This window comes from Labrus mixtus, chromosome 17, assembly GCF_963584025.1.
Source record: "Labrus mixtus chromosome 17, fLabMix1.1, whole genome shotgun sequence".
Classification (NCBI taxonomy): domain Eukaryota; kingdom Metazoa; phylum Chordata; class Actinopteri; order Labriformes; family Labridae; genus Labrus; species Labrus mixtus.
The window spans coordinates 13562051-13585647 of record NC_083628.1 but is presented as its reverse complement, the minus strand read 5'-3'; the positions used below and the strand labels follow the sequence as shown (position 1 = coordinate 13585647).

At 39.8% G+C, this 23597-nt stretch overlaps 1 protein-coding gene across 4 annotated transcripts in view; it reads left to right on the top strand.

The window, feature by feature from the left end:
• Positions 1-5475: 5475 nt before the first annotated feature.
• Positions 5476-23597, top strand: part of strbp (spermatid perinuclear RNA binding protein) — an 81247-nt gene continuing 63125 nt past the window's right edge. For 2 of the 4 annotated variants that reach the window (XM_061062084.1, XM_061062086.1), the window contains exon 1: positions 6916-7133. The gene's annotated coding sequence lies outside the window, so the exon portion shown is untranslated. Of the gene's footprint in view, positions 5623-6915; positions 7134-23597 lie in introns of those variants that run through there. The other 2 variants (XM_061062085.1, XM_061062087.1) reach the window with 2 other exon arrangements.

Sequence of the window (23597 nt, the reverse complement as noted above, 5' to 3'; positions counted from 1 at the left end):
CTCAAGAGATGGGGCGGCCAGATTTGAATTGGAAGGATGTAAAGATGGGGGAAGATGAAAGTACTGACATGGTGTGTAGGATGGAGAAGCAGCGAAGGAGAAGGTGTTTGACAGGAGATGATTGAGTATGTGGAGTAGATGTTGGACAGGCTGGATTGATGTCACCCGCTGATATAAAATAACCAATATTCGTCTAGGTTGAGATCAATGCTGCAATCAGAGCTCCTCTTCAGTTTTCGCTCTTCTCTGTGTATCTCTGCCTCCCTGGCTTTCAGTCTCTATTTGTCTCTCTCTCTTTCTTATGTCAAAGTCATCGAGTGGCACATTGCAAAGCCAACCTAAGACACCGTCAAATACACCAGCATGAGTAGCTGGTTTCACTGCTTTACATCATCTAGCTAACGGTCTCTTTTAGCTAACATCTGTTCACTCAGCTTCTGTTTCTTTTCCTCTTTTAAAGTCTCTTTGTGTGTTTGGCCAGGGGTACACGTACAAAGCCCTTCCAGCGTAACGCCTTTCGGATGCCTTTTAAATGTAGCAACAGTTGATTGATATATAAAATTCTATTTCCAGTTCTTTGCAGCCTTAATGAAGTTTCACACTCATGCAGTGACAAGAATAAGAAGCAGGTACTAGAATGCTGGCAAATGCCAAGACCCAATTTGTGCAACTTTCAATTACTGAACCACACAATCCTTTCACAGCAAAAATGTCAACACTTTTTGATATTGATATTAGGCTTTTACTAAAAAAACAAACAAACAGGGGTTGAATCAAGGAGTTGTTTGACCTCAATATTTGCCACGAGTGAAATAATGAAACTTAACTAATGGTCCAGCAAGAAACCCTTACTCAGCATTTAAATAGAAGCGTGGACCGTGCAAAAGTGTTTTACTTTATGGCAGCATACACATGAATGTAATTATAAATGCAAAAACAGCTTCATTATTTTATATCATGTTTCTTCATATGATTATTACATTAAGCAACAATTATTGATTTTATCTATTGTTTGATTTATCAAAAACAAATAACAATAAAATAACTATCACTTTTGTTAATTTTTCAACGGACATTTATGATTTCACAGGTTTTTATTTTTCTGTGTGTTTATTTCTGCTGTTTTAATTGACTTTGAAGTTTGATGAACGTTTTTTTTTTTCGATGCTATAAAAAGAGTGTCTATATGAATTAGGGAGTAATGTGGACATCTTTATTCCAAAAGCAATTTCACAAAGTAAATGGTCATTAGAAAAATGGAAACGGAAGAATAAAAATAAAAGGCTCAGTAAAAAAAAAAAAAGAGACTTTAAAATACCCATAAAAAGGCCACACACAGAGCCCAAGTTACAGCTGCTTCATAATATTGTTTGGGATTGATCTACTGATGGTGGCCTGAGTTTCAGAAGCATTTTGTTTCCCAACATCGATCATTTTTATAGGGAAGGCCATAGCATGTTTTACAACTACAGAACACTGTTGATACTTAATATGTTGTTCCATGCATTTTCCTTTAAGCGTCTCAAAGTTTGACTAAAGCAAACGATTGTGTGTGTTCTTCTCTCTCCGCTGTGTGTTGTGTTGTTTTGAAGATCCCAGAGTATTACTGTGAACAAAAGAAGGTGTCGACTCTTTCAATGAGTTCGTATGTCACGCTGTCATCAACAGAGAAGAGCGACGGAGCTCCAGTTTGACAGCCAAATGCTTAAGCTGCAACCAACACGTGTGTGTGTTGTTTGGTTATTTGTGTGAGGTTTGGGTGGGGGCAACAGTGTGGTCTCACCTTACCATCACCTGTCACTGACAACAGATGTTCACTCCAACAGGGTTATTTACCCACAAGCCTCTTTTTGTGTGTGTGTGTGGGGTGTGTCAGAGAAATGACTGGGATTTACTGAATGATCCCCACATATGAATCAACTCTTCCAAAGCACAGAAATACTCATTCAAACACTTGAAACAAATCCTTCTCCTACAATAGCAGCAATGTGGGGGTGTCATATCATCATGTGATCAATTCATGTAGTCCTATTGTCCTCACCTTGCATGAGATGGAAAAGGACTTTGGGTAAAAGCCACTCCAAAAACATCCTTTCCATCAACTGCAGTGATAAAGGTTCACCGTGCGGGCAGAGGGAAATTTCCCTCCGACTTTTGTCCAAGCTCCGACTCATCCATCACACTCCGACAATAGAGATGTCGTCCACTCCCTATAGACAGCTGCTTCCCCCCTAGAATTGTGTGTGTGTGTGTGTGTGTGTGTGTGTGTGTGTTTGTGGGCATCTGTATTAGTGCAAACATGCATGATGTTGTATGTGTGACAGAATTACAAAATAACAACAAGATTGAAGGGAAACTCGCTCTATGTTTGAACAGTTTAGCGTCCAAACACCTGTTTGACAGCAGTATTGTCTGGTGTTGAATGGCTTTCGTTCAGACACTTTAACAGATTGATTATTCCTTTGTTGACAGTGACATGTCCTCTCCTTCGTAATAAATCAAGGCAACTTTATTAATTAGGAGAGAATATTAGATCATTGACTGCACAGGGATGAATGCTAATAAGCAAAAGTAAAATGAACAACCAAAGCTAGATGGCTGGAATCTTATATAAAAGTCAACTTTATTGAAAGTATTCATGGTGACCCGGGCGGCCTGTGTGCATCCTTGTGTGTGTGCGTCCAGCTCATGCCACGCTGGCACCACCATCTGCCATGCGTCCAGGTCCTGTCCAACCCAGCAAGACTCCTCACACACACACACACACACACACACACACACACACAACTCCCTGTGTCCAGCCAGGTGGCATCCCTCCAAAAGACCAATGGGTCTGCGACCTGCAGTGCACTATGGTCTACAAACAGAAAGTCTGTCTTTGGCCTTCTGCTTCTGCCTCTTTTTTGAAGTGCACATAAACCTTCATCCGTAGAAAGGCTGTCTGTCTGTCTGTCCACCCGTCTGTTTCTCCCTATGCGATTTGGCCCTTTTCTATGCTTTGGATTAAGAACATACAACGTCTTCCTCACAACATGTTTGTGTGTTTCAGAGGACAAATCTCAAAAAAAAAAAAAAAAACTCCTAAGAGGGGTGTCAGATGGCAGCCGTTTGTGTTGGGATGGGGGATGGAGGGATGATGGGGCGGATGAAGGGAAGAGATAGAAGGAGGGGGATTGCTCTGTTCTGTCCTCTTCAGCTTTTGTTCTCTGAGATAATAACTCTCCACCCCCTGACTCCAAAAAACCAAAGGGAAGCCCCTCCAGTCTGGAAACATGGAGAAACATCCCAGCCTATACTGTGGATGTGAGGAGCTATGCAATTTGCAAGATTCACTATAAATGTAACAGTTAGTTCTAGAAGTGTGTCAAATCTTGAACGCACCAGTCAATTATAGATGCCCTTAGCTGTCCCAGAAAACACAGCATGCTTTTAATTTGGGCCAAAACTGAAATGGGGGAAAATATAGAGCCATGTCACTGCCAACAGCCGGCAGGCCGTGTGAGTGTCTTGGTGTAATCTGCCAGAACCAATGAAGAAAAGTGCCATCTGAGAAGAAAGGAGAGGAGGAGAGAGGTCATGCGAAGCAGGTAGAAACAAGTTAACCACAATTTCTGCTCTAATTTAGTTTTTAGCAATACCACTTATTATGGAACTGCAAACTGTGATGGGGTAACTGTTGGTTCGTCAAATGCATTGGATGTATCATTGAAAACACAGTTCTATTTGCTGTGACCTGGTTGAGTAGAGCAGCATCTGCATCCCACACAAAATCTAAAAATACTCCTCCACCATTGACTGCTACTATGCCGTGGCCTCAGTAGGTAGATGAAGAATTGTGTGTGTGTGTGTGTGTTGGCTACCCTCTTAATATAGAGGCACAAATGACTGTTAAATCTAGTAAATTAATAGTATATTATGTCAGAATGAACCTTAGCATTTCTCATACTGTAACACTGTTATCATTAATGAAGATAATTAAATTGCTTTCTCAAGAGAAGTTGTTTAACACTGACCTGATAAGAAGGTCATTATCCCAAGGTAAGATAATTGCATCCTGACGGAGTTTTACAGTGTGGAGTTGTTGCTATTACCCCCATTATTTTTTGTACAGGAGAAGGGGTAAAGAGCACTATCATTCCTTAGGTCTTTACATAGAGTAGGTCTTTACCTACTGTACATACTGTATGCACACTATTTGTACCGTTGCATCACTTACTTGGATATAAAATCATGTTCATTTGCAGCTTTAATGCTTGAGAGCTGATATTTTGCCTAAGGTGTTACAGCGAGTAATACGATTATGACATAAATACAAGAAATAATGTGTTGATTGTTGAAGCAGTGCTGGTGTAATGAGATTAAGATTTTGAACATTTGTGTTTTGTATGTTTGTGGGTGTGGATTTGTGAATGTGAATTTGTCAGTTTCCATTCAGAAAAAGGCCAGTCCAACTTTCATGCAAATGAAAGACTGTGTGACAGATGTAACCATAATGGTTAATGATACAGCAGAAAACTGCTCTCATCTACGGTTCAGTTGTTGCTAAAATGATGGTGTAGAGTAGCAACAGGACCTAACCCTTAACTAAAGTATCCACAGAGCCAGATATGATTTGTTCAAACTTCTTCACCTCTTTTTGTTAGTTTCCTGTTAAAGTTTTACTTATTCAGAAAGTCTCATTGAAAATAAGAATATCTCCTTAACATGAGCAGAAAATGGGAGGTTAATCCAGCACCGAACTATGAAATCATAATGCATTCTACAACTCGCAGAGTTTATTGGGGCATAAAGTATTTCCAGGCATAATCAGACGTTATTTCCAAAAATGTGTTTTAAAGCAGTGGGATCTAAACTTAATTGAAAAAAAAAAAAAAAAGCATTTTATGAAGCCCAGCTCTTATTGATTAAGGCCGAAAAATAAGTATTTGTATTTAAAAGTCACGTTTCATTGAGTTAACATCACACAAGCTTTAGTTCAAGAGTTATGCTTAAGTGCTTTGAGCGTTCAGACGAAGAATAAATACTTGGCATAAGCCTAAATGTGTCACTCAGTTTACTCCTCTTTAAATAGAGTTCACCAGTAATCTCCTTGGTATGTAATTTTGCTTCAGAAAGGGTTTAATATTTATGGAATTAGGATCAGGTCACTAGTAAGTAAATATGTCCCTTATTAGAAATGTATAAAGTCAGTAGGCTATATACCCAATTTATCTATAGACTTTGAAGAGTGCAATTTCTCCAAAGTTATAATTAGTGGACTCTGTTTCTTTGACACACACAAACATCCCCACACACGCACGCGCGCGCACACACACACACACACACGCACACACACACACAGTGGGAGAAGGGAAGGGAGGGTTTAATACTAAGGATAGGCTATGAATCCTGCACCAATCTGTTTCTTTCTCCCTCCCTGCATGTTGTACTGTTCACCGTACAGGTGCGAGCGAACAGCGGCTCCAGCGTCTCCGCCAATTAGAAGCACCGAGCGTGACCACGTGAACAAATCCCGTTGTCTAAACTCCCGTTGAGCGGGGAGCAGCTCGGAGTGAGCGGCGGAGCTGAAAGCCACCGTGAGAGGGGAGTTATAACGGCGGGCTGAACGGGAGCAGTGAGCAGGTAAATTGCTTTCCATCTTGGCTATACACTCGTCCTGCCTCCATGTCCCCTCAGCAGCTCTGCGTGGGGGGGAGTATGCGGGTCAAATGCGGGGCTCGGGGACCGGATGTTTTGGAATAAATTGGTCGTCGCGTGCGGGTTGATTCTGTGCTCTCCTCCGATCCTGTGACAGGACAAACAGCAGCATCGCCTGGTTGCTCTGCACCGTCTGCTCCTCCCTCCCACCTCCTCTCTCCCGTTCTCTCCCTCACTTGCCTCTAGCGTGCACATGAGGCTATTGATAGTTGACAGAAGCCTTGTAATCCCTGACTGATCCGGCTGACCGGCCACAGCCATTTGCGAAACAAGAATGTTGATGGAACTTTATTTTGCTTCCGAGATTTGTTTTAATCGGCGACGAGCGCAAAGATTGACGCCGCGTGCAGGGGAAGTGAGAGAGTCTTCTTCAAGTGCTGCATGCAACCAGGCGAGCAGAGGCAAGCTTTTATAGCTGAATTATTTATAAGGCTGTCTGGGAGAGAGTAATGCTTCTACTGGATGGAACGAGATTCATAGTCAAGATATAGACTTTTAGTCTTTTTCTTATCGTGATTTCCCCCCAAAATTTAAACTAACCTCCAACCGCTGTTTTAACTTAGTTCCGTTTTTGCTACAATGAAAGACTTTGGGGCCCTCGTAAATAGGTCAATTTACTATTTTAAAAAAAACAGATGGGGAAAACGTGCCCTGATTTCAGCTTGTCAAAGTTGTCAATTCGTCGATTTTCCTAAAATATGAATACATTTTTAACAACTTTTAACAGTCAGTGGGACAAAGTCACCTAGGATTAGATAGGCCTACGTTTGGATGTGTTAATGCCTCGATTAAACATTTATCATGTTATAAACGATGTGACATGTAGCCTAATTGTTGATATAATAAGTAATGGTCTATAATAGTAAGTAGGCCTAATGTCTTTGTTGTAGTCCTTATTAATCAAATTAGATGCATTTGGCAAATAACAGTCCAGCAAGGCTACCTGATTTTATTTGTCTATGGCTTTCTGGCTCCTGCCTTAGTTTAAAACATTGGGTTTTTTTCTGATTTCACTTTGCCGTTTTTCTCAAATGTATCCTTAGAAAGACATCTTACATTAATAAAAAAAATAAATTCAGAAATGCAGCACGTTTGCCCTGCCATGTTTCTGCCTTTTTCAGCCCTACTCCACCGGAATGAATCGACCGTCGTCAGCGCATGCGTACTCTCTCCGCCATTCATCTGTAGCACACCGCTCACTCCCCTGTTCCTCCTGTCTCGTGCGAGAGCAGAGAAACCAGCAGGCGGCTCAGGGCTCGCGCTTGCTGCCTCGGTTGGCACGAGCAGTCAGTGACTTCTCCTCGTTGCGGTCGGACGGTGACAGCTCAAATCGGCTCTCTCGCTTGTCGGACTGAGCTCGGATTTTTTTTTTTGCCTCATTGGATTTCTATGTTTTAGTGGCAGTAGTAGACTCCAAAAGACTTATTACAAACACCGTAAGTTGGTTCATATTTTGTTATTTCAAGCTGTAATCTTGCCTGTATTTTTGAATGTTTCACATGCGTGCTCAACGCTGGCATCCCGAGAGAGAAAATCCTATACCCTGTAGCCTCTTACGCTGTTTTATTTAAGTGTTTTGCTCTTTCTTGACCAATATGCTAGAGGTTTGAAGTTCATCTTTATCCCACTTTCTTCTTATTGTTTTGTTTCCTTATCCGGTGGCCCGTGTTTACTTTCGCTCTGTTCCTTTGAAAGAACAAGAAGCAACTTTAACGCAACACGCGGTGAAACGTTCACGTTCCTCATGTTTGTGAGGATAACGTTATAATGTTTCCAGTGTAGTGTTTGCGGAAGGTGTTTTGGTCGTGAAACAAAATAGCTTAAGTGTATAATGAACAAAGCGGAGATGGCGGTCAAACTACTCATCTTTTATAGCAGGTGTCTGATATAGCCGACTTCCGCACTGTGCTGCGAGATACCCATCGTTGGAAAACACAATGAGCTCTTTTAAGCCTCAATTTGTTGTCCAATTCTTGTTCGGGTAGACTATTTCAGGTCCTGGTTGTTGAAGTATGATTTAGTCTTTAGGAAAGTCAGTTTTTGTGGTTTCATGATTTATTTCAGTTCCCTCTTTTAACCTTCTCGAGTTGCTGTTTTAGGGAACCACACGTAGGTACTGTAAGTGTAAAAGCACTGTTTGACTTCACCGCCGTTTATTTCCTCAGTAAAGTAACTTCTCTTATGTATTTATTTATGTGAATTCTTTTTTGAGTGCGCGTGCATTTCGCGCGTGATCGACTGAATGACAGTGAAAGAAGGAAACGCTGAAGTGGCATCTGTTCTTGCTGAACCAGCTTGTTGGCATACCTCAACCTGTAAAGTAGAATAACACCCTTTTTTTTTCTTGCTCTCAACTTGTAAGATCACATCAGGCCAATCAGTTTGTCAGTGTACTAAGGTCTGCACACCTGCCTCATGCAAAACACAACAAATAGCCTATTTATACTTGTACAAAATTAATAGTTTTGCAGACCTGGCAGCATTTCTTTTGCCATCTAAAAAAAATGTGTTGTTTCTCCGTTTCTGTATTGATCCTCCTAAACGAATTGAGCTGTATTATGTCTCTGCTGTGGTCCAGTGGTTCTCATTAGTCCATGCAGGTTCCAGTGAGCTATTTTATCAGTTTTTGTGCCCAGTGGGCTCTACTTGACTAATGGTCTGTTGCTGTTGGGTTATTTTTGTTTGCTCCACCCTTTTTCATGTGCAAGAGGCGTCACACTCAGCCACACCTGCCTTGCTACGACAGAAATGTGGGGTGTCTTTGTTTTAATGGCCAGCACTTTCTTTGATAGAGTTGATGTAGGCTGTAGAGTGGAAACACAGACTTCTTGTTGCTGCTTGTAACAGCTGTATAATGCTCCTCTTGTGCTGCAATCAATGGACCTTTTTGAATGCTTAGCCAAGCGGAGGATATGATGTTAATAAATCCTTATTTTTGTAAGTGTGTTTAAGAAATTGAAAGTGATGCTGTTCTGCACTTGTGTGTGTTTTTTTATGAGTCTTTCCTGCAATGTACAAATATCCAGAGGCAGCCCTAAGGAGTGAGCAGAGGTCAGGTGGAGAGACTGTGTGTGTGTGTGTGTGTGTGTGTGTGTGTGTGTGTGTGTGTGTGTGTGTGTGTGTGTGTGTGTGTGTGTGTGTGTGTGTGTGTGTGTGTGTGTGTGTGTGTGTGTGTGTGTGTGTGTGTGTGTGTGTGTGTGTGTGTGTGTGTGTGTGTGTGTGTGTGTGTGTGTGTGTGTGTGTGTGTGTGTGTGTGTGTGTGTGTGTGTGTGTGTGTGTGTGTGTGTGTGTGTGTGTGTGTGTGTGTGTGTGTGTGTGTGTGTGTGTGTGTCTGTGTGTGTGTCTGTGTGTGTGTGTGCGGTTTGAATGCGCGTGTGTGTGGTTTGAGTGTGTAATCTGCCCCGGGCCCCCATGTGCACTTTCTCAGACTCTTTCGGGTGAGCATTGACTCAGCAGTGAACTCTCTATCAGCATCGAACAGATAAGAGGATGAGAAGGAGGGAGAGCAAGCTGCTATTACAGCATCCCGATGAACAATCTGTCTCTGTCGCTTTCAGTATTTCATTCTCTAAGCAGGGGTTTCTCTTCTACTTCCATTATTTCTTCAGAATTTATTCCATTGATTTTGCTTTTCTGATGCATTTTTTTCTCTCTACAATTTGTCTCTGCTTTTTTCTTTCTGTTTCTTCCATCATTTTTGTTTGTGATTGCGAGTCATTTTCCCTTCTCTTCTTACTTTTACAAATGTTGATGACATAGAAGTATGTCTTTACCCTGGTGCACTACCTAGTTAAGTTTATTTGACATAATAAGAAAGTAAACATTGAATTTCAAATATCTAAAAACTACAAGTGTGACATGACAAATTTGGTAAAACGTATATGTATATATTTTCAACCGTTTAAAGGTTGCAACACAGACACACAAACAGCACATGGAATGACAAACACATCCACAAACAGACAGTGGAGTGACAGCTGCAAACCAGAAAATCACTGTATTGTTATGTTAATTAGTTTGAGTCTATTTTGCACTCAGTCAGGTATGTAAACACATTTCAGTTTGTTTTAAAACAAGTCCTGTCAGTTTTTTTTTTAACAGAAGTCCAAATCAAATCACAAATTTGCCTCAGACAACCTGAACAGCAGCCGAACTAATCCTAATCCTTTTGTCATTGATTTTTAAAAAAGGCCTCCAAGAATATGACCTATGACTCCTGAGGTTTGTCGTCTTCACCTTGTCTTTCTGTGCTATAGCAGCCCGCCTTAACAATAAAAAAATATGTGTGGGTCTGTTTTATGTACGCGTGTGGAGAAACATCATGCTCCCTCGGCTTCTCCCCTCCTGGTTTGCTTTATGCTCTGTTCTTGATTTAAACAGTTTAGAATCACAGTAACACACATTCGGTTACAGAGAAGGCTCAGTCATGTCATAGGTTGTCTCTGCAGGCTGTGTGTGTCTGTGCCTGTGTGTATTCTGGTGCCGGTGCCTGTCAGCGAAACAGGAGTCTGCCCACCACTTCTCACATTCTAGCGTACAGCAGCACATTTGGGGGCTCATCTGGCAAGGAAGTGTAGCAATAATCCAATTGGCTGGTGCTTTAGTAAAAGCTTTTCTAATTGGCCGATATGGCAGCTGGCTGCCAAGGTTCCAGTAAGCACAACAGGGAGTTGGGGAGAGTCCCAGTGGTGCTGTGGTGCAGGAGGAGGAAGAACAAAGGGCAGATAGCAGAGCGGGTGCCGCTGTTTTGAATATTTCTCTGCATGGCAATAATGAAGGACCCATCTGGACCCTAGATCCATCCAGCTGACCGTGTTTCATTTTGAATTGTGTTTTATCCAGGAACACACCCAAATACACATGCATGAAAACACACACTAAGACTCACTCCCCTCTGCAGAAACAGGGAACATGGCATGTTTAAGGGAAACATCTTCCAACTGTCAAAGGATCAAAGTGATTAAGGCAGGAATATTGACTGTGCGCGCATGCATGTGTTTGTGTGTGTGTTACAAGTGGAAGAGGGTCTTTTTTAAAATAAAAAATGCTTCTACCAGCATCCACTGCAGCCTTTCCTGTTTCCTTTCACCTCTGTGTGGAATCCAGGAATAGCTCAGAGTGACAGGGACGAGAAATGAGAGAGGGAGAGAAACAAAGAGAGGCCGAAACAGAGTGTGAGAGATGGCCATGTAAGGTCTCCTGCACCACAGCTTGCACCACCCCAAACAAACACTGAACCTGAGATGAACTGCACAGGGTTCGGTTTTCTCAAGTCAGTCCCAACGTGAACTTTGACTGTGTGCGCCGGCTTTACAATCAAACAAAGGCAGCCTTCATCATGAGATCCGTTACGGGTTTACAGAAATCATAGAGTTCCTGCATGAGGATTGGCTTGTTTGGTTTGTGTTCTACAAATGTATTAATACAATTGCAGTGTTACAGCTTAATGTACCATGTGTGATGAAATAATTCTCACAAGGCCTGTGATATTTAAAAAAAAAAAAAAAGTCCAGTATAAAAATAGGCCATAGGATACATTTACAGTGTGACAGATTGAAACTGCACACAAGGCAATACAAAGGGATTTACGAATCTTAAACAAAAAAAATTCAGATTTAAACAAAAATCTGAGTAAAAAGTGATTACTCTTTTGTTATGCAATCAGAACAATGCAAACTGAATTATTATTGTTTTCAGTCCCTTTGTCATCAAATATCCAAAAACGATATATTTTTCTATTTAAAGCAACATGTAACTTTTCCGCTTGATATAGTTTCAAATGTCAATTTAACAGTATAATAACTTTCAACAAGAATAATGGCGTCTCTCCCATGTCCACAGGGCGGCCGATCACCTGTTTACATCAGTGTGTCACTTTGGCACCAGGGCCAAGGTCATCTTGCAAGAAGTGTGTTCGGCCTTAGGGCAAAAGTAAATGCAACCTGTCAGTCGACGTGGTTGTTTAGCTTCTCACAACATCTTGGCTGGCTTCGCACTGCTTGTAAACAAATGCACGTTGTCTAAAGAGGGGTAGACGTAACAGCACTGTGTGTTTTACGCAGTAGCACTCAGAGATCTTCAGAGGCTGCCAAAGCGCACCAATCTAAAGACCTTAAAATTATTGCTTAAAGAAAACAAATAAAAATTAGCATTGAGCTCTAGTTTACAGCACCGATCATTCACATGAACAAAAGTGTAGTTTTTAATTATTTCATTGACATGTATCTTTCTTACACATGGGGTTTAAAATTGCTTTCATACCTGTTGAATAATATGTTGATGGATTCTCATGTTTTAAAAATAAGTATAGCTTATGAATGGAATTTGATAACTTGAATTAGTTGTTGCACATGCACATACGAAAACCTCAACACAATTTTTCCAAATGATAAGAGAGCAAGTACAATGAAGCACAGTTTGAACAAAAGTTGATATATCTGAGATTGAGTTCAATATTTTGTTAATAAGTCAGTCCAGTGAAGAATAAATTACATTCAGGAGACTTTATCACCTTTTCTCAAATTAATATTGAATATTGACATTTTTACCACCAAGGGAAATTCTCCAGATGGCATTGTAAATCACTTCATGTTGGTAAATGCTGATTCCTTGTTCTAAAACACGAGACGGAGCTCAATGTAAACGCGGACCTTACAAGAAAACCCCTTCACTTCTATAGTGGGTGTACATGCATGTCAGAAACGTTTGAATATTGGTATAACAAACTGAAAAATGTTTAAACCAGGAAAAACATCATTATATATTTTTCTTCAGTGCACAATTGAAACACTGTTATGCAAATGAGTGTTCTAAAGTCCACTCTCTGTATCCTCGATTTTAAAGGTCACCAAAGTTGCTGTTTTGATGGACATATTGGCATGGAGGGTGAAGTTTGCACTTTTTTTTGCATTGGTGATTGGTTAAAGTGCAGTTAGTTGTACCACAACGGTTATTTCGGTTATATCACCACTAAATCGTGTTTTTGGAAAATCGAGATATCCTCTTGAAGTTACACTAACCATCCCCTTGGGATGCGAAACTGCAGTTTTTTTGCAGTTTCACATTAGCTTCATTTTTCAACAGCGGAGGTTGCCTCTTGGTAGTAACCAGCTGCATGTGTTTTGTTGAACTTGCTCAGCCTCTTCTGTACTTTTGTTTATAGAGGAGTGGGGGTTTACTACCCCCTCAATGCCGGTACAATAACCTGGATGAGTTCTTTTTTACATATCAGAATCTGACACTTCTGGGGCTGAAAGACTGTGACATGCACGTTCACACGTGGACATGTAGCCTACTGAAGCATGGATTGGGTGAAGTCTTCAGTGTGACAGTTTGACAGTTGGATATGGGAGGCCCATCTGCTCTATCACTCAACTACTGAGTCTGCACTGCCTAGTGTGTGTCTTAGAGCTGGTCAATTAATCGAGTTTCAATTTCAATAATGATGCTGTCCTCCCACAATCATGAAAACAAGATTATGGAGATTAAACGATTACAGTGCTGCGTGCCATGTTGGGCTCGTTATGTCCATAGGTTTGGTCGTGTGCTAAATGTTTCAAAGTGTTTGTTTTTATATTTTGATCACAAGAGTTCATCACCACTACCTCAAAACATTGACAATTTCTATTTATTAATTAATTATTATTATATATGATTATTTTAATGTATTTATTTTAAACGTATTGATTTACATTTATTGTTTATTTTGAAGTATTTTGAAAGTTAAAGTGTTTTGAGTGTGTAGGTTCACTAGATGCACGTGATGCAGATGTTGTGCAATCAATGAGTAATCTTGTTTAATAAACATGATCTCATTATCGATCAAATTTATTTTGATTATGATTTTTGTCAGAATCGAGCAGCCATAGTGTCCCTGTCTCTCTCTCTCTCTCTCGCTCTCTCTCTCACACACACACACACTCACTCACACTGACAGCACCATTGAACACATATAGAGCAGACATGTTGATAACCAATTTACGCAGACCCCACCTGAACTCTGAAGTGTCTCTCTTTTTTCCCCATCTCTCTCTCCCACAGAAACGCACAGGCACATACACACACACGCACGTCTTCTAATGTCCCAGCTCTGCTAACTGCGTCAAAAAGAGCTTGGATCAGGGAAACCGAAGCTTGCCCTCATTAAGGCTTCCTGGAAGATCGGGCTATTTATCCAAACCAAGCAGACCATGTTTGGCGCATGTCTGGAAGGTTGCCAGTTTGAAACCAAGTAGGGTTCAACAAATCTGGTTGAACCAAGTCACTGACCTGGTTGCTCCAACAAGCTGTTGTACGTGGGAATATTTCACAATTAATTTACAAAATAATTAATTATAAAACAATTTCTTTATAAGTTTGTAATTTAATGCACTAGTTTATATAATTTTCTAAATTCCATTTAATAATAAATTATAACAGTTAGTAGTAAAGGCTATTTCAAGTTTTCCCTGCACTGCAGTATTATGTATAAATGAGCTACAGTACATGCGTACAGAGCAGAGATGAGGCTGTTTGGCCTCGATCTGTGCTAACAAACATGAAAACAACTGCCAGCTCTTACAGGTTTTTAGTGTCTGTAGTTTTTAGCGATTTTATAAATATGATCCAGCTCAATCTTCCTTAATCTGCGATTGACAACAAAACCGGATCATTGCGGTGCACATTTCCATTTTTAATCCATAGAAGTACTTTTGTTTCCAATATTTAGATATTTGGTATAGAATCATCTATCGTTGCCTTTCACCTCTTAAACGTGAAGGACAACATTAAGACTACATTTCATGTGTATCTCACATAAAGAGCTATGATAAAATCGCCTTCTTTGTGTGTACATATAATTTGCGTGCTTGCAAGTGATATTTCCCGCCCTGCTACAATGACCCAGTGACTGGTGTTAGCAGATTAATTGCTGCTTTCATGTTAAGCTGTGGCGTATCACCCATAATTGGTAATGGAGATTATCAGTGAGATTCTGTGAGGTTCTCTGTGTTAGTGTGATTGTGTGTGGGAGGGGTGTGTGAGAGATTCTTTAATCTGATTAGGATGTTTATCGAATAAAGTAGGATTTATAGGATTCTTTTGTCTCCTTAGCACACTCAGCACAAACTGACATGCACATTCCCGGAGTAAGTGAAGCGCAAACAAAATGCATGAAAAACATGAAATAGCACATTTTGGTACATTTATTGAATACGGAAGTTTTGGTTAATGACAAAGAAAAAAAAATCAAAACGTTTCATTACAGCTTTTATTTGAAGGAATATACCTTTGTCCCAAAATGTTGATTTGAAGAAAACCCACTTATAACCACATTAAAGGCCTTTCTTTAGACTATGTTATTCATTTAACCAGAAAACTAAATACCATAATAACTAATACCATCTCTTTTAAAGTAGTTAGAAACGCAGACTTATACGAGTAATATTGGTAATTGTTTTTTTTTTGACTTCATAGAATTTAACATCAAACATATTAATGTACAGAAGATGCCTTACAGTTTTTGTCCATCTGTGTTTGTTGTGCTCGCTAAGAGCACAGGGATAAAAAGTAGAGGATGCAACAGAGCAGCGCGCACACACACACACACACACACACACACACACACACACACACACACACACGCACACACGCACAGGCTTCATGTCTGTGAGCAGACACATAGCAGTTGCTGGGAAGCGTCACCATATTTCTCTAGAGATCTTCCGGAGCCACATCACCGTCTCACTCCAGCACACACATCAGACTGAGTTGCATACACACAGTCAGCCACCACTCAACCAGCTGCCGTGTGTGTGAAGCTGTGGACTGAAAAAGGGAGGAAAGGAGAGAGATGTGCAGATGTGCATTCATGTTTGGGCTTTTTACTTTTACTCAAATTCAAGGTAAAGGTTGAAATGTATTCTTATATATTTTGGTTATTATATTATTAAAAGTATTGAAGATTTGCTGTTTCCCATATTTCTGTCTTATAACTTCAAACAATTCTCTTCTGGATGTTTCATGAATACTTTGCACTAGTTTTTAATATTTGTGGGGCGAGTAAGACTCACATACATATGCTAATATGCACATGTATTTAAAGAATACCTTGTTTTTCTCAGAACACTGAAACATTTACTACACTCCACAACATCTTTGTGTATTCACCGGCTTCTGTGGGAAGTACCGTAAGTTGGAATAAAAAACTTGGTTCCAATTTACTGGCTTTTCATCCCAAGCTCATTAGAGCTGTAGTTGGACAGCTCCCACACAGGTCTCTCCAAACACTCTCTCTTTCAATCCCAGAACACAGAAAACTATTGAAACCACACAACACACCGACTGGAATATGCTGGGTGAACCTGTGATTGGAAACTGACAATAACAGCAGATGAAACTAATTTGCAGCTTGGAGTTTTGAGCACTCAAAAGGAGGTCCAATTTAATGATAAGTAAGCATCAGGTACTATCTCTATGCCTAACATATTTGCCCACACTTGTTCCCCATATATGACAATCACGGTACCACTCTAGCATCAGTTTGGCATAGGCAGCTCAAAATATTGCAAATATAGCAACATGGTAGCTATCGAAACCAAATTTATTTTGATGAAAGGTTAAGATAATGCCTTAGATTTGATGTAAGTGACGTAACCTTGGCACGGTATTGGACTTAACTAACTTATGTTTGTAAATTTTAGGTTTAGGTTAGGTTATATAACCTGTCATTTTGTAACATTAAACTTAACTCTCCCTTCTATCAACTGACTTAAGTGCAACATCAAAGCAATAAAGCTAGATGACAATGTCAAGAGCTGAAGCTAAAGGGAAGCCTACTTGGGTTGAGATTTGAGGCCTTGGGCCCCTAACAAGGCTGCCATATTGGATATCTTTTAAGGTGTGGTTGAGCTGCTTCACACCACCATCAGACAGGCAGCCTTGTAGTTCTTATTTGCAGGCTGAGTGAGTGTGGACAGAACATTGTGGTTACCATTTGGGCAACTTCCTTCACAAACAACTGACTGAGCTGGAGACAGGACAGGACTTGAACAGTGTCTGCTAGTGTCCCAGTATCATCTCCTTCTGCATGTCCCCAATCTCAGCAGACCCAGTCACATTGCACTGATATCATGTCAGGATCTTGGAAGCATGAGTTCCTCTTGCAGAAAGTTGCAAAGCCAGAGATCAATGACAGAAAAGACTCAATGACCTGAGCTCACTATGTGGAAACGAGAGTCAGACAGCTCTGCTAAAAGGACCGAACAGATCCTCAGCTCATTACTGATAAAAAGTAGTCGTTGCTCGAGGGCTTTTTATCGTTTTCAATAAATTTAAAATTAAATCTAATAGAGCAGCCAGTGTACAGCTGCTAAACGGAGCCGATATGATTTGTTGCTGTAGCTTGAATGAGCAGCAAATGGGAAAGATAACAACACAAAAACCAGTGATAGTGACTCATGCCCTTTTATCAAAGAAAGATGTCTTGCAATGCTTTACAATCTGTTGACACTGTAATGTGTGAGGAAAAAGGAGCTTTCTCTCCCTGAGGTCATATCATATACTTTATTGAGTTCACTCCTGAACCTGAAGATGCTTGTTTCATAGCACAGAGAATGATCTTTCCCACGAGGCTTCGCCTGTGAACTTGTAACCCTTTAAAAAATGTTTTTTTTTTCCAGAGTTTTTAAGATGAAGTCCGCAGCTAATGTACACGTACACTCTTGTTCTAGTGGTCAGTGAGCCCATAAGGAATAAAGGGCATTTAAAAGTGTTCCTGTTTGCCCTTTTCTGATAACATTGATCTGATTCTCTGTTCTCTAAAGCTTTGCTGTCTATTATATTTAGTTGGGGATGTTTGCTCTCCATGGTGCTGAAATTCTCCACTTTATTGAGAAGTGAGTAATGATTGTTTTGGTTTAAATTGCTTTTCTTCTAGTTTTGCTGCAGGAAAATATCTCCACCTCAAACCCTTGTTGGTTTTGCAATCAGTCTGTTCTCTTACACAGACACATCAAACACAGATGCTTTGTCACAGCAGTCTTTGTCTCATAAAGATGTACTGGGTATTCTTCAGCTTATGCATGAGATCCACTGAGCCTTCTAGAAGTGTAATGTAAACCTATCAACAGTGATTTTGACTCTGCTGATTGTTAGGTAGTACAAAGGCCATCAAAGTCAGTTCGGGATGGAGGTCATGAGCCATGAAGTTTTTTCAGTTTTTTTTCCAGATTTATTTTGGGGCTTTTAGGCTATTATCTGATAGTGGACAGAATGGTAAATAACTTGAGGGAAAGGAGCCATGGGTCACATTTAAACCTTGGCCGCCCGCTTGGTGGTCTAGCATCCTGTTTTACCTGATGTTTACCATGTAGTCTTGTCGTACCCTAAAGAATAGCCCATTTGACTTTATCGGAGCATTAGATTGAAAAACAAGAGCCAACTTGTGTGTCTGCATGAGGGGAGAGATTGGCTAATCCACGTTGTTGGATTCTTGGTGATAAAAGTTAAGATAGTTTGTAATGTGTCGGCATGCTTGTCTGTACTGTGGTCATGGTGTCGGGCTTATTATTGAAATGGCTCTGACCTTGATATATGCATCCCCATCCTACTCAGGACTACATCAAACCAAGTCCAGCTGTGGCTCGGAACAGCTGGATATGGATTATGTGCCTTGGACCTGGATTAATAGCTTTTGTTGTATTGGTTTGAATATCTAAAGAATATTGGTCAGCTTTGTTTTTTGGGTTTATTTTTTTGAGATATTTAGCCATTGTAAGTAAGGGCCTTGGTTCTTACTTTTTTGCTTTATGTTTGTCGTAGCTATTTGGAATGTAAAATGAGCATACCAGTTTCATCCTCCTCCCCTTTTAATAAAACATTGTTTATACAATTTAACTGCATTTATCAGAGCATGGATTTAGGAGGGATAATGGATTCAGGTGGGAGTAGGAATTGCCCATGGAGGAAAACTATTTGCTACCAAAACAAAAACAGTAATTGACATTTTAGCAATGTTTTGCTTGACAGGGAAGCAAGGCAAATCAACTGAAGTTTGTACTCTTGTACTGACGAGAAAAATCTGATATTTAGCAGTGCAGGTGAAGGTTTAAGTCTTATATATGCTCGAAAGGACCACTGTATCCACCAAATGTATCTTCCTGTATCTGCAGCACAATAATGACGGGAGTTGAAGGACCTTATGAAGACTGTTGATCTTGGCCAGAGTCTAATGACATCGTTACCCTTTTGCCAGTGTGGACACAAATAAGCAAGATTGCACATAGATAGCTCTGAAAATGTGCAATGTTGTTCTTTTAATGAGTCATTGTAGAAGTTATCAATAGGACATGATAAGGCAAAGGATCCCTACAAAAATCAGCATTTTTCTAAGGGGTACTATCTTTTTTTGAAACAAAGTCAGAGAGAATTTTAGAGTTACTGTACATGTCCACTGATGCAAAATTGCTTTTTGTTATTGTTACTTGGTTCGCAATTGAACTTATTGTTTTAAACATCCTGCTGGCTTCCAAAAGAACAATGTGGAACATCTGTTACCAATTTAAACAGTTTAAAAAAGTCTCCTTTCTTAATAAAAAAAAAGCCACTTTACTTCCTGCACCTCAAACAAATGAAGAACAATGCTATCAATATTAGTAAATTCAACCTTTTTCTTTTTGGATACATTTACAGTATAGCACAATGTGGTTCTAATGAAGGGAGGGAAAGAGAGAACTGAGCATCTCTGGCTTTAGCGCTCACTGCCAACCCTTATTTTCATTAGTATGTGCCTTCACTCTAGTGTTTTATTCATGTGCATCCTGTTTCAAACCCTGATCTTTGGAGGGGATCTGCTGTAGTAAACAGTCAGTTTAGATTCAGAAGGAAAAACCAATAAAAATGCTTATTGTTTTAGGACAATTTATAAAGACAAAAACTCAAAAGTTATTATATAGAAAAAAGTCTTACCAATTATTTTCACAATCTTTATTATTGATGTTGTTTTGATCTTATTAGTGACATTTTCCTTATCTCCAATTAATGAGTAGAGATACCCTCACACCCCTGTGCTGTCTGTTTTGATATATGAATGTCTTGAGTCTATATTGGCATAAGAAAGTGGTACCCTGCCACATTCACTGTAACGTTTCAGTGTGAAGTCATTGTGATTTTGTCTGTGTGCATGCTGCTATTTCAGCTACTTTACAATCAAGACATTGTTGCAAATTCTGTGTGATTACATGTTAAAAACTTGTGTGTTCCTCATTTCATTCGCTGGTTGGGGAAACTGTTGCTTGTTAGATAGACGTTTGTTCCCTGCAACATGAACAAAAGTCACGGTTACCATGAAGGCTTAATGACAGGTTCCTCTTTCATTTCCTCAAATGTTTACTATTCTGCCTCCTGCATAATGAAAGCCTCATTTAAACCATATGGTCATTCCATCCCTGCTGACTGAGTAGGACTGTTACCAGAAGACAGAATTATATATTTTTTTTACTCTGTGTAGCTCAAGTCGGGCTCAGTGGATTATGTGAAGGCTAAACCATATCTAATCAGTGTCTATCTACTCATTTATTCTAAGGAGAGGCAAACACACAGGTTTCAAACCCTATTTATCGATTAAATCGTTTTTTCACCCAGCCCTACTTTCTGCATAGTTTTTTATTATCCATTCTGCACATTTGTTTCTTATCTATATGAAAAGTTTGTTTCAAACTTTAAGCTCACAATGGCTAAAACTTTAAAAGCACTGCAAGCCTCTCTTCATCGCAAATTGTTGCATGACGCAATACAAGCCGGATAAAATAATTCTAAACTTAAAATTATTCCAAACATAGTTCTCTAACATTTAAGGCTCTACTTACCACTTTAGTGTTTCTCTCAGTGAACCTGAGTCAGTATTTGCAGTCCTAAAGACCTACAGTACTGCAGCAACACTGTATTGCAGCGTTTCTTCATCCAAAGGCCCAGCTCAAAAATTATATTACGTTTTATATCCATATCCATTAGGATAGAAAATAGCTTTACCTTGATTTAAAAGACTGCAGTGTACCACTGCACCATTTATTGAAACCATAGGTATTTATTTTATACAAATGTTACAAACCAACACCCTACACAATCATTGTCACCCATGTTCAGTCCTGTAATAAACATGTTAAGCCTTTTTTTTTTTTTAACGACACAAATACAGTAGATGGATTAGATAAATCATGTAACCCTGGAGAGTTGCTGCAGTGCATTACATATGCTGTAGTCAGCTCAAGCTATTTTTGTGGCCCCCAGTCAGCCAAGAAGCAGCCCTGCCCATGTCAGACCAGCCCTGCAGGTTAATCCATTCAGGACTGGAGTTGTTAATCATTTGAAGCTCTGGATTCATATGTTTTTGTATTCATAGGGTAGAGAGGGAATAATCTACATAACGTTAACAATGAAGATTATGAATAAGCAGTGACATGGCAAGAACGATGAACAATGAAGTAAAGGTTAGATGAATTATTCTGCAGCTTATTGACCTTCCCTGAGATGTTATTTGCATTTTTCCATATTTTTAATTTATTGCTTACCATTTCCAAAACAATCGTGAAGTCACCCAGTGCGAATGTGCTTTATATTAATGTGTGTTTCGGTTCTGGAAAACACAAAAACAGTCTGCAAAATAGTTAGTATGCTCATAGCATTCCTCATCAATAAAGATTTTAATTACTGCTCAGGATTGCTGACCACGGCACATTGTATGGTTTATGGGTTACACTTATAGCTGCAGTGTTGGCCGGGGAAGCAGTTAAAAGAACACAGCAGACCATGAAATATTTGTTGCACGGGATTACTTTCGATGGATTAAAAGTGGGAGAGAGAATGTTTTAAAAGAGCTTTACAGCATGTTTGTTATCAAAGGGCCCATATTATGCTTTTTCTGGTTTTATATGCTCTTTAGTGTGTTTTCCATGTATCCTGTGTATGTTTAGGCACATCTGTGTGCAAAAATTCAAAGTCCGTGTAAACGCAGCTTCTGCTACGTCCTCCTGTTAGCTGCAGCGTTACATGCAGCGTTAGCTGCAGCGTTACATGCAGCGTTAGCTGCATGTAACGCTCGGTTCTAGCCCCCCTCGAAAAAAAATGTGCCAGTGTGACGTCTTGCCAGTGTGATATCACTGATCTAAGCCCATTGGCTCGTTGTGGCAAGCCCAGCAGCTCATGTTGCATGCCCATTAACTTCTGTAGCACGCCCACGATATGCCGTAGCCTGCGGTAGCACAGTAGTGCTAAGGTGCTAATGTTTATGCTCCCCTCGGACGGAGCCAGTGGCTGCATTCCCAATATAGTAAAAGAGGCGGGACATTTCCGAGAACCGTGCTGAGTGACTGACCAATTACGGCAGAGCCGACAGGCCGACCAATCAGATCAGACTTGGCACACGTGAGGACTCTGAACATGGGCACTTCAGAGCCTTAGAAGCGAGCCGGTGCATGGAGCGGCAGTACATGAAAACAGACACTTTTTTCTAACTTTAGCTGTTGTGAACATACTTTAGTAGGTACATAGATTAAATATATGAACCCCAAAAAGGGCATAATATGACCTCTTTAAGAAACTGTCTGAAAGAAGCTTGAATATTGAAAATATTTTAAAAATATATTTGTCTGGTTACTCCTTAGATGTTTAACCCATAGTATAGGTGTAAAAGTTAACACGTCCTGCTACGATCCAGTATAAACGTGAAAGTAAAGTTTATATACGTTATTAAACTGAATTTTAGATGAACTGTTACCAGGGCCTCCTCTGTGCTATGAAAGCTAGTGTACCTGATACGGATTCTAACACCTGGCTATGGAACCACTCCTATAGCTATAAAAAAAGAAGATACATATATTTGTGGAAAGCAACTTATTGCTGTCCTTATGCTAACTTTGGCTAACATAACACTCTTCTATCACACCACTGTTGTTGTTGACAACTTTACCTAAAAAAAATAGTGATTTTGGGTGGACTCCTTTGTTATTTAATTTCATTTGTTTTATTTCATTCTTTTTATGACGTACAATGTAGAGAAATACTTTTTTTTGTTTGTTTTGCCTTTGCAAAGAATGAAAAGGTGCAGGAGGCAGAAAAACTTATAAACCTGCCCTTTGCACAAAAAAATAGGTTGAGATGATTTTTTTTTTTTTTCTTATTCGTTTTTTTACAATACAGTTATGTACTGTGGCCAAAACACAAACTTAAATACATTCACATTTATATACGCCTCGTGTGGGTACGGTTATGGAATATGATTGTTGCATTGACTTGAATACTCCTTAATACACTGACTCTTTATGGGCAGTATATGAGGCCTTTACCAGAACTAATAATGCATAAATAATGAGAATGATAAAACAGGGGGAAAATATATGATAGAAGATGGCATTAACAAGTGATCATTGCATGATAGGTCTAATGATTAGGTCTGATTTTGAACCAGGTAAACAGTCAAATTACAGACTGCTTTAACTAATTTATAAACTCATTCTTCCAGATTATCAGTCGGCTTCACCGTCGTAACCTTTAGCTCAAGATGTGTCACATGATTTAACTGCTTCGTAGTTTGCTTGATATGTTACTATGCAAAGTGGCAACGTGTTATATACATTTCTTTCACCTAGTTTGCTGGATTTTGTATTTACAGCAAGTGAAAAGAGACGCACTGAAAAGGCAGAATTGGGGTTAATTAAAAGGGAGGAACTTTGAAAAGGGAGCAGAGTGGTGGAGAGGTTAGCGTGTGTGTGTGTGTGTGTGTGTGTGTGTGTGTTTGATAAAGATGAGGATGTGTTTATTAGCAGAGGCAGAGAAAGATCAGAGAGTATACAAAGTTGTAAGAGACTCAGGGATGGAAAGGTGGAGATGATGTGGGATGAGAGGAGAGACTATTAGAGGGATGGATA